A 12,051-nucleotide genomic window follows, 5' to 3' on the forward strand; every position below is an offset into this window, starting at 1 on the left:
GCGATGCGTCACTTTTCAGAAATGAGGCCTCCAGTTTATTCACTGTGTCATAACTTTCTTTTCTAACACTCACCTTCTTTCATTCCTCCTACTTCACTTCCTTTCACCTCTCATACCTTTCTGTTCTTTCTTACTCATTCTCCTTTCAATTATCAATGCACTATATTTCACTTACTCTTCATTTTTTTAAGAATATAGCTCTTTGATGAGAATTGGAGGTAGTTCTGAAAAGAACTTTTGGTTTTCTTCTTTTAACTGAACAGGAACAAAAACAGGGAATGGAAACTGCTCAACAGGAGCAAAAAGAAAACAAAAAAATTAAGGGTGGGAAGGGCAGCGATGGTTCTCCAATGCTCGAACCATGAGCAGGACACTTTGCTCCCCATAGGTGAGGAGTTGATTGCAGTATCTGCATCTGACGACCCCATGGTTAAATGCAGGTTGTATGTTTGGCACCTGCTCCTGCGATTGCTCTCTCCCAGAAGAAGTTGCTCCTCCGGTTGATGTAGAGGCCCCATCTCTGGGAACCTCTTGTGCCAGAGCCCTGACACTTTCCCGGGCAAAATTCTGGGGGTGCCTCCTCTCCACATGTCGGATCATGGTAAAGTTCCCAAAAGAGTACTTTTTTGGGGGGTTACCCCGTGACAGGACCTGTTTGCAGATCCTGCACTTCACTTTTGGTGCATTCACCTTCTTCTGGTCTGCTGGAAACTTAAAAAATTTCCAGATGAAATGCTCTTTCACCTTTGGTTGAGGAGGCTCTTCATCAATGAATTCAGGCTCATCTTCACTGCTGGATGGTCTGGCAGCCATGATTAACCAAGAAATATGCAAGAGCAAAAAGGCAGGTCTTTCAGTCACAAAAGTGAAAGAAGAAGTGAAGGAAATGGGTGGGGATTTCATTCATTGTAAAAAAAACTGTTAGCAACCAATGAAAAGTGTTATTTTAGGGTCACATGACCCGACGCGTTTACGCTGCGCGCTCCGGAGCACTTCCGGGTGCGTTTACGCAGCGCGATCGTAGGCGCTTCCGGGGCGCAAACGTGGCGCGAACGTAGGCGCTTTTGCGTGCGTTTACGCGCCGCGAACGTAGGCGTTTCCGAGGGCACTTACGTTGCGCGCCGAAGTGACGTCATCAAACTTTTACAGAAATGCATAATCATTTTCCTTATTAAAAAAAACTACTTTTATTTGTATGGTACGAAATGTTTTGCATTATTATTAACTTTTCATTCATATTTTTTTCACGAACGACAGTAGCGCTCTGGGTGCGCTTTTAGGTGAGCTCACGGAAAAGCTTACCGGAGAGCTTAGCTGAAAGCTTCCCGGAGCGCGCACCCAGAGCGCAAAAGAAAAAAATTATATAAAAAAAATGAATACTTAAAAAAAAACAGCAAATTGTAAAAAAAAAAAAAAAGGTTAGAAACTCGATATACAAAGGAATTAGCATTTAAAAAACCTATGAAATTCACTGAAAAAACCATAGGTTTCACACCAGTTATAGTTAGGAATTAGCATTTAAAAAACCTATCAAATTCACTGAAAAAACCATAGGTTTCACACCAGTTATAGTTAGGAATTAGCATTTAAAAAAAATGAATACTTAAAAAAAAACAGCAAATTGTAAAAAAAAAAAAAGGTTAGAAACTCGATATACAAAGGAATTAGCATTTAAAAAACCTATGAAATTCACTGAAAAAACCATAGGTTTCACACCAGTTATAGTTAGGAATTAGCATTTAAAAAACCTATCAAATTCACTGAAAAAACCATAGGTTTCACACCAGTTATAGTTAGGAATTAGCATTTAAAAAACCTATCAAATTCACTGAAAAAAACATAGGTTTAACACCAGTTATAGTTAGCTGGAAATTTTACTGATATAAAACCATTGAAATTCCCACGTTATAGTTAGATGGACTCACTATAACTTGCGCGTGCAATGCACTGCTGATGACGTCACATATTACATCACTCATGACATGGTCAGTGACATCACTCATGACATCACTGATGACATCATCCTTGTGACAGAGTGACAGACCTCCTTTCAGTGTAATGTAACCCATGAAACACATATTCAAAAATAGAAATTAACATTTTCAAAAAAATGGAGATACACATAAAAGTTAGAACAACCAATTCAATAATTCCACCATCTATATACACATCCACTCATTCACCAACAGTTCTATATAGTCACTCATACATATACTCACTCATCATATGTAGTGATACACCTATACATCCTGTTACACACCAACAGTCATCCAAAAGTTACTCTCACACATACTCACACATGCAAGTAAACTATTGAACATCCATTTATTTGCATATACAGCTAAACACACACTACCACCTTACTTCTAAGGAAACTTACACATACTTACTCTCTTAAACAATCACTCATAGAAACACATACTTATTTAAACAGGAACTCTTACAATCTCTTACTCTCACATATACTCACTTTTATACATCAATATTCACATATACTAGATTAAAACATATGTAGTTACTGATAAAGACACTAGTGAGACAGTCATTCACGCAGTAACACACACATATACACACTCATCCACCCATACAGTCCTGCACATATGCTGTCTTCAAAACACATACAAAGAGAGAGTCAGTCATTCATGCATCTATGTGATAAGTAATACCCCCACCAAACCATACAAACACTCATACTGATACTAAAAAAACATCTAATAACCCATATACCTACACATGTAGCTACTCACCAACCCATGCAGCCACTTATAAACAAAGTGAAACACTAATTTATATATTTAAATATTTAAACATTACTCACTAATATATGTATTCACTAAGATACACTTAATAAGCCAGTTAACCAATCAATTTTTTTTTAAAAACCATCCATTTAGACACTTATTTAAACATGTATTCTTCCATCAACTTTTACATATACATATATAAAATATATTTATTTTTCAGAAAGACACACATTCACTGGATGGTGTCATCAGTGATGTCATGAGTGATGTCACTGACCATGTCATGAGTGATGTAATATGTGACGTCATCAGCAGTGCATTGCACGCGCAAGTTATAGTGAGTCCATCTAACTATAACGTGGGAATTTCAATGGTTTTATATCAGTAAAATTTCCAGCTAACTATAACTGGTGTTAAACCTATGGTTTTTTCAGTGAATATATATATATATATATGTATATTCACTGAAAAAACCGTAGGTTATAGACCATATATAGTTAGGAATTAGCATTTACAAAACCTTAATTTACTCGCACAAAACCATAGAAATTCGCATATATAGTTAGTTGCAATAACTATATATCGCGCACCCGCAATCCACTGCTGATGATGTCACATATTACATCATTCATGACATGGTCAGTGACATCACTGATGACATCAACCAGTGTTTGTATGTTTCTGTAAAGTTAAAATATGTCTTACATATTGAAAAATGAGTGGATGTATAAGTGTCTGGATGAAGGATTTAGTAGGTGCATGACTGACTGTATGAGAGAGTGATTAAATGTGTTTCACTGAGTGCATGGGTTAGTGACTAAACTGTCTTAATTTGTGCATCATTATGACTGTTGTTCTGTAAACTGCTGCATGTGTTAATCAGTAGCTATATGAGTAACTATATGGGTAATTGATTGGCTGCCCAAGTATTTGTATGGGAGACTGAGTATGTGTGTGGGTGGCTGGGAGGTGTATGACTCTGTGCATAGATGTGTGAGCAGTTGATTTACTAGATGTATGGGTTCAAACGTGCATGTGGAAACAGCTGTATGGGCAGTTGACTGTGTGCATGAGTGTATTGATGAGTGAATGGATATCTCAGTGCTACATGTCAAAGTAAGTACATATGTAAAACACAGTAAAAGTGAGAGTTGACATATATAAATAACTGAGAATAAGAGCCAGTGAATGTGAGAGTGGCTTTATGAATCATTGTGAACTTGTCAGAGATTGTATAAGAGAGTAAATATGTGTTAGATACCTAAGATGCACAAATCTACAGTGCAGCCGCCAGGCAGACCAATTATCTCAGCCTGTAATAGCCTGTTGGAGAATACATCAAAGTACATAGATTATTTTTTGCAAGATCATGTAAACATATTGCCATCCTATGTACAGGACACAGGTGCCTTCCTACGAAAAATACGGGGTACAAAATGGCAAGATGATTTTATACTGATCATGCTAGACGTGACCTCGCTCTATACGAGCATTAATCATCTTGAGAGTCTCAAAGCCATACAATACTTTCTAGACAAGAGGCCACTACATTGCTACACACACAATAGGATGCTGTTGAGCATGATTGAAATATGTTTACAGAATAACTTTTTTATGTTCCAGCAGATGTATTTCAAGCAAACTGGAGGGGTGGCAATGGGATTCTGCTTCTCCCCTAGTTATGCTTGTCTGCACATGGGACTATGGGAGAAGCAGGTTCTCGGGGTCCTACATGCAGAGACAATGTGTGATCATGTAGTTTGTCTATACAGATATATAGACAATTTGTTTATTATCTGGAAAGGGGAGGAAAGTTTGGCTGTTTCTTTTATAGAGGAACTTAACAATAATTCCTTGAATCTGCAGTTCACGTCTCACTTGAGTACCACTTCAGTGAACTTTTTAGATGTGGAGGTTTATATTGATAAGAACACTATTCAAACCAAGCTTCACCGTAAGCCCACCGCAGGTAACACCTTGCACGCCTCAAGCCACCATCCTAAACACCTAATTCACAGCATTCCCTCCGGGGAGATGCTACGCATCAAGCATATCTGTAGTAGACAGGAGGATGTGTTAGAAGCTTAGGAAGCATTTCGGTTACGCTTCCTGGCTCGAGGCTACTCTGACAAAACTATTAAAGCAGCTATCGTTCGAACTGAAGCTATGACTAGAGAGGAGGCACTCATCACTAAAAGCATGAAGCAAATAACTAGTTCCATACCTGAATCTGACCCAGTGAGACTGATTGTAACGTATAATAAACAACATCATGCAATTCGCAAAATCATGGGTAAGCATTGGGCGTTAATCAAAAATGATTCTAGTCTTAAAATGGGATCTAATCCATCTCCCACCATTACTTACAGGAAGGCAGCCTCAATGGAGAACAGCTTGGTGAGCAGTAGTCCAGAAGTCTTGGTTAAGACTAACTGGCTACGCTCACGCATAGGATTTATTAAGTGCACTTCCTGTAAGGCGTGTAAACATGGAGTTAACATGACTTCTTACTCCACACCCTTTTCTGACCACAATACTCCAATTTCTAAATACCTTACTTGCAAAACGGAGTATGTCGTATATGTATTGGAGTGCCCTTGAGATATGTAGGAAGCACAAAACTTCCTGTGCACAAAAGGGTGCTACAACATATGAGGGCAATCACCAACTGCGACGAAGCATATCCAGTCGCCAGACATTTTAATGACTGCCATAAAAGAGATTTGAAGCATTTGAAATGTTATGTAATTGATGCAGTCATGCCTCTCAGGAGGGGGGGGCAATTGAGAGGGAATCCTACGTAGACTGGAGACACATTACATTTTGAACCTGGACAGTAAACAACCTGCAGGTCTCAATGCCAGCGATGATTTCCACACATGTCTGTAACTTGGTGTAATCATTACATGAATTTTACCCTGTGGTATATGTACTCTGTTTAATCAGTTGGATAGGTCTGACGCTGTGAATGGTTTGATATTTAAAACTAGGAACCACACTAAAAAAAAGGATGTTTTTAAATATATGTCGTTTCTATTTATGTAAATATGAGTTAATTTTTTTTTTTACCTAATATTGCATAGTTTGCACATTACTCACAATATTTGCACAACGTTGATTAGCACTATAAAATGTATGCACAGTTTAGTACTTTAATGATAGCGTCATCGAAAGACTATCAATAATGGATTGATATTACTAGTGTATTCGGGATATAAGTTTGAAAATTATATGAATTGTGCAATGATCTGATACTTTACAGGTGACCGAATCAATATGTATTTTACAGTTATGCACAAAAACAGCCAAGTAGACTATGTATCAAGTGATCGAGCTGGTCTTGGTTTCTAAATTCTATTTTAGAATTCAATAGTTATTTATATAGTATTTTTTAGAGACAATGCTTACAAATGAAAAGATATTATCATTGTAAATAGGCTCTTTGTATTTTAGAACAGTATTGTTTTAAAATTAATTACGAATTCACCACAAGTATGACTTTTATGTCTATGATGACGTTTGAGATAGTAATGTTGCACTGTCACTTTAAAAAGCAGGAAATCCATCCATAGCGTGTCATGTGATCAAGGGCCGTTTGGGCTCGAAACGCGTCATGGCAGAGGTGCGGGACTAGCACAATTAAATCATAGCACTTTTGAACTCTTGGGTCCGCTATCGTCTTTTTGAATGGGCTTTTTGGCGACTTGTTGCTGCATATATATATATACCCTATGGCCAAACCCTGTCGCATAAGACTGAAATCCCTGCCTCTGGGGAGGTAGCCACAGAACCTGGCCACAGGTCAGTATTTGTGATACACCCCACTCTGCACACGGCCAAAGACCACGTGCGTCATAGGGTTAACTGCATCCGGGGGCTTGGTTGCAGGGCCTAGCTTCAGATTATGCCCTGCCACCAACCTACCGGCTATGCGTGGTGCTGGGGTTTTGGATTTGCGTATGCTAATAAATTATAACTTTACATTAAAAAAATAGAAATTCACTGAAAAAAAGGTTTAAAGTAAGCAATAGTTAAGTGAAATGTTCAGTAATAACATATTGTTTTAAACTTTAGAAAACCACAAAAATTTACCAGTTATAATCATACCTATTTCAAATAACTATGACTCATGCCCTAAGATAAGTATACCTTGCGGCCTTGCCATGCACTGCTAACTACTCCACATATTACATCGCTCATGACATCTTCTATGACATCATTGATAATATTTCTGCAAAATTTGCAATGCAATTATTGATGAAAAAACATTACGTGGCGGGGTGCAAATTATAGTTACCTTAGACAAAAGTCATAGTTACTTGAGATAAGTAAAACTATAACTGGTGAATACCTGTGGCCTGTGGAGTTTAACACTTTATGTTGTAACTTAACATATTACCTAACTATAACGTTACTTTACCTTTTTTTCAGTGAATGAATATATATATATATATATATATATATATTTTATATATATGCATGTGGAAACAGCTGTATGGGCAGTTGACTGTGTGCATGAGTGTATTGATGAGTGAATGGATATCTCAGTGCTACATGTCAAAGTAAGTACATATGTAAAACACAGTAAAAGTGAGAGTTGACATATATAAATAACTGAGAATAAGAGCCAGTGAATATGAGAGTGGTTTTATGAATCATTGTGAACTTGTAATCGGAGGGGGACCCCACATCAATTTAGGCAGGTCGATGGGGAAAGCAACAATCAAACACTGGGAGGGGACCTGCCCACAGTAATTTTAGTGAATGGCCTCGGAGAGGTCCTTTGTATTATAAAAATTGCCCTGAACCCAAGCAAATCATATAACAAATTGGATATTATCAAAATTTATTTTTTTATTTTTATGAATTCATTTTCATTATGTATGGATATAAATAGTTTAGCATCATGATAAATAAATAAGCACCTTAGCAACAATTAAATAGTGGTTCTGACTCCATACTTACATACAACACTAGGCAGAGATGATTTTAGGAACCCTCTGAACCAACCCGGACATCTGATCATCGGTCCCCTTGTCATCTAAAATCATCTCTGCCTAGTGTTGTATGATGTATGAGGTGTGAATGTTTTTTGTATGAGTGTTTATGGTATGCAAGTATGGAGTCAGAACCACTATTTAATTGTTGCTAAGGTGCTTATTTATTTATCATGATGCTAAACTATTTATATCCATACATAATGAAAATGAATTCATAAAAATAAAAAAATAAATTTTGATAATATCCAATTTGTTATATGATTTGCTTGGGTTCAGGGCAATTTTTATAATACAAAGGACCTCTCCGAGGCCATTCACTAAAATTACTGTGGGCAGGTCCCCTCCCAGTGTTTGATCATTGTGAACTTGTATCAGAGATTGTATAAGAGAGTAAATATGTGTTAGAATATGTTTGAATTAGTAAGGTGTGTATAACTGTATAGTTGAGGAAATGGAGGAGTGATTGATTCTTTTCATGACTGACTAGATGTGTGAGTAACTCCATGGATGAGTGACAATCTCTGAGTGTCTGTTTACACTGATTGTATCTAAGGTTATATTAGAGTCTGAAGAGGTTCATCGTATTATCACATGAATGATATTATCAGTGATGTGATCAGTAATGTCAAATGAGATGTCATCAGTGATGTCATCAGTGATGTCATCAGTGATGTCATCAGTGATGTCACTGACCATGTCATGAATGATGTAATATGTGACATCATCAGCAGTGGATTGCGGGTGCGCGATATATAGTTATTGCAACTAACTATATATGCAAATTTTTATGGTTTTGTGCGAGTAAATTAAGGTTTTGTAAATGCTAATTCCTAACTATATATGGTCTATAACCTACGTTTTTTTCAGTGAATTTCAATGGTTTTTTAATAGCAAATATCAAAAGCTGTAAAATGTCAAGTACGTGGTAGCTAAAAACATTTTCGTATTTATGCACGCTAATGTGCTTTGAACGCTGCCCCCCCCTCCTCTTTTCTTTTAGGAGTATTCTCTCTTTGCAGATAGTGAAGGGTAGGTAGCGTAAGCCTTTGCCCCCATTGTAACCCGTCGTGCCTGCTTCCCTCTACATTTGATTGATTGTTATCCAAGCATTTACTGTTTTAGAATTGGGTGCTCTCATGCTGACGCCAGCTTCAATCTGAAACATCCAGAAACACTGTAGACTACCAATTCAATCAGTTCCGGTGGAGCCCCAACGTGACCCGGTAGAGAAGAACTTGCCCTCCCCTCTTTGACTGATTGTTCTTGTTGACTGTCCCTTCTGTTGTCATTTAACAGAACTTTTTGGACTGCTGAAAGGGGTTGTATTCCGACCGCTGGTTGGTGGAGACATTTTGACTATATTCTGGACCTGCGTTGTCGCGTAATGCGTCATATGACGCGCCGCGTTAGCGCAACCGGAAGTGCTCCGGTTCGCAAGGCGCAGGTTCCCGGAAACGATCCAGAGCGCGGCGCGCAGCGCATAACGTAAGCATAACAGGTCATGTGACTTGTTAATAAAACTTTTCATTGGTTCATTTTACTTTTGGTTTCCTAATGATAGAAGGCTTGATCATATGACCTAAAAATAACACTTTTCATTGGATTAAAAAAAATAAATTCCCAAACGATGAAAGACCCACCTTTTTTTTTCTCACTCGACAATCAAAAAAGGTTCCGTTAGATGACAACAGAGGGGACAGGCAACAAGAACCATCACTCAAAAAAGGGGTGGGCAAGTTCTTCCCTACCGGGTCACGTTGGGGCTCCACCGGAACTCATCGAATTGATAGTCTACAGTGTTTCTGGAAGTTTCAGACTAAAGCTGGCATCAGCATGAGAGCACCACCATCTCGTAGCTCCGTCGTGGCCATTCCGCAAGCCATCATGGCAGCCGCTCCCCACCGCAAGCCTGCGGGAGTCGGGGGCCCCCAAGACTTTTGTAGAATCTTCAAGGCTGAGGGGACGCTTTCGAGAATGGAGCCCAAGCCCTAGCAGACAAGCGTCCGAGTTCCAAGGTGTCCCAGGGCCATTTTAGTGGACCAGGCCCAAATCCGAAGAGCCGGCCGCCATTTTAAGAGTCCTGTGGCAGCCGCCTATCGCTGCACCGCAAGAGTGGGATCAACTCAACTACATGGTGAGCGAGATGCTGTAGCCGCAAGAGCGGGCGGTAAACAGCTGAATGGCGGAAAAGGCACAGTGTAGCAAAAGCGGGCGGAATGGCAACTGAAACGGTAAAGGGGCGCCCCACTACAGCAGACGAGCCTCCACCTGGGGAGGCCCGTTCACGCCGCCTCCCCCCCCCCCCCCCGGGGCGCCCCATGCCGTTTTTTTGAGCAGCATTGTAGGATACCAAAACCAGTGCGGCAACTTACTGGACATCACCTGGGTGCCGCCCAGATCTCAGCGCGTTCTGCTGCCTTGGGACTATTCGCACAACAGACCGCTACTGACGAGGCACAGTGCAGCAAAAGCGGGCAAGTACCATGAGTGACGTTAATTCGATCTTTCAATAGTACAGTAATCAATAACACATCAGAACTTAATATCAATAGGGATGTCAAAATGTTCAATAAATTCTCGTCCCTGCTCGCCATGTGCTTCAAAACTGCATACGTATCTCGTGATATCAAGGTTGGGCAACCAGTACACAACAAAGAGTTACGAGTCCCATTTATACCGGCGCCATTTTGGGCGCGGCCGGGCAGGTCCAGGATATAGTCAAACATAACAAATCAGGCTGACGTCTCTGAAGCAGTTGACGCACAGCAGGACATAGCAAATAAACATGAAGTCTCTGAAGCTGTTAACTCACTGCAGGACAAAACAAGTGAACCTGAAACCTCTGGAATAATTGTTGCTCAGAAGAACAACACACAAAACTCTGTAGTGTCTGAGGAAAGTAAAACAGAAGGGCACTGTAGTTTCAGACACACTTAACACTAATGACTTAACAAAGATATCGTCTGTCTATGAAGCAGCTGTCATGTTCACAGAATTGACAAAGAAGTGTGCAGACACCAATGCTATTAAGAAACACAAGGAAATCCCTAACGCATCAGCATTCTCGGAAGAGGTTGACACAGATGACATCTTAAGGAACAAAGAAAGACAAATTAAGGATGAGGAAGTTATCACTTTAGTTTTTTCATCAGCCAGCGACAGCAACAAACACATTGTAATGGAGATTAGAGAGGCTACGGATGGGTGAATAAATTATCAAAAGAAATGGCGACTCCCCCCTTTAGCAGATTAGCTAAATCTTTGTGTAATTTGGGCATAAAAGTTATATTATTGTTGTTGTTGTTGTTGTTGTTGTTATGGTTATAGTTCTGGTTAATTTCCATTCAGAGTGTCCTACACAGCACCACTCTAGGTAAACACTACTTTATGTAAATCTGGGACATAGCACTCATTGAAATGTTTGTGATCTTTCCTGTTAAGTTGCATCATAAGTTATTTTAACCATTCCACATAAAGTCATGCATAAAAATGAATACACAGACACAAATAACATGTGTATCCAAAAACAAAATACAGATTTCGGCCTTATTTATTGCCTCTAGTTTTCAAAGGCAAATTTCTGTGGAAAACATGCACATTAAGGGTTGCCTTTCCTTAAACCTTTGTTTTTTAAAAAAGAATTGGAAGAAACAAAAAGTCTTCCCTTCCATAAATAACCCAAGACTTTTATTTTGTTATGGCAAGGGAACGAAATAGAGAATAAACTATAGTTGGTCACCATGGGGTTTAAAGAAGGGATGGTTCTTCACCTGGGTGCCGTCCACAACTCAGCACGTTGTGCTGCCTTGGAACTATTCGCACAACAGACCGCTACTGACCATTGTTGCTTCTGTTTTAATAAAAAAAATTTAAGGTGTTTACTGTTTTTGTTGCGATGTATATATTTATAAGTTATTAAAGTGTTATAAACCTACTACTTTGTTGGAGTGCTATATATTTTTAATGTGACACATAATTGTGAAGACTTTGATGTACAAAAAGGCATCCCTGGAATCTTCCGCTTCAGGCTCGGTCCCACACACCCTCACAGTGAGAATCCCCTCCCCAATCACAATACAGGATGGTTATCAGATAGTAGGAATGCGTGTGGTGTGACGGATCTCATCGGGTGGGGGCCTTGATCTACTGTAACTCCTTTGAAGAGGGGTGATTCTTTACAGTTGGGGCCATAAACTACATCCGCAGGGCTAGGTGATAGCCTGGGACCGGCCTGGACAATCGGACACAAAGGAAGAGGAGTGTCAGAGGGTGCGGTAGTGAATAGGGTGAAAGGGTGGTGTCGGGCG

This window comes from Lissotriton vulgaris, chromosome 2_1 (assembly GCF_964263255.1).
Source record: "Lissotriton vulgaris chromosome 2_1, aLisVul1.2, whole genome shotgun sequence".
Lineage (NCBI taxonomy): Eukaryota > Metazoa > Chordata > Amphibia > Caudata > Salamandridae > Lissotriton > Lissotriton vulgaris.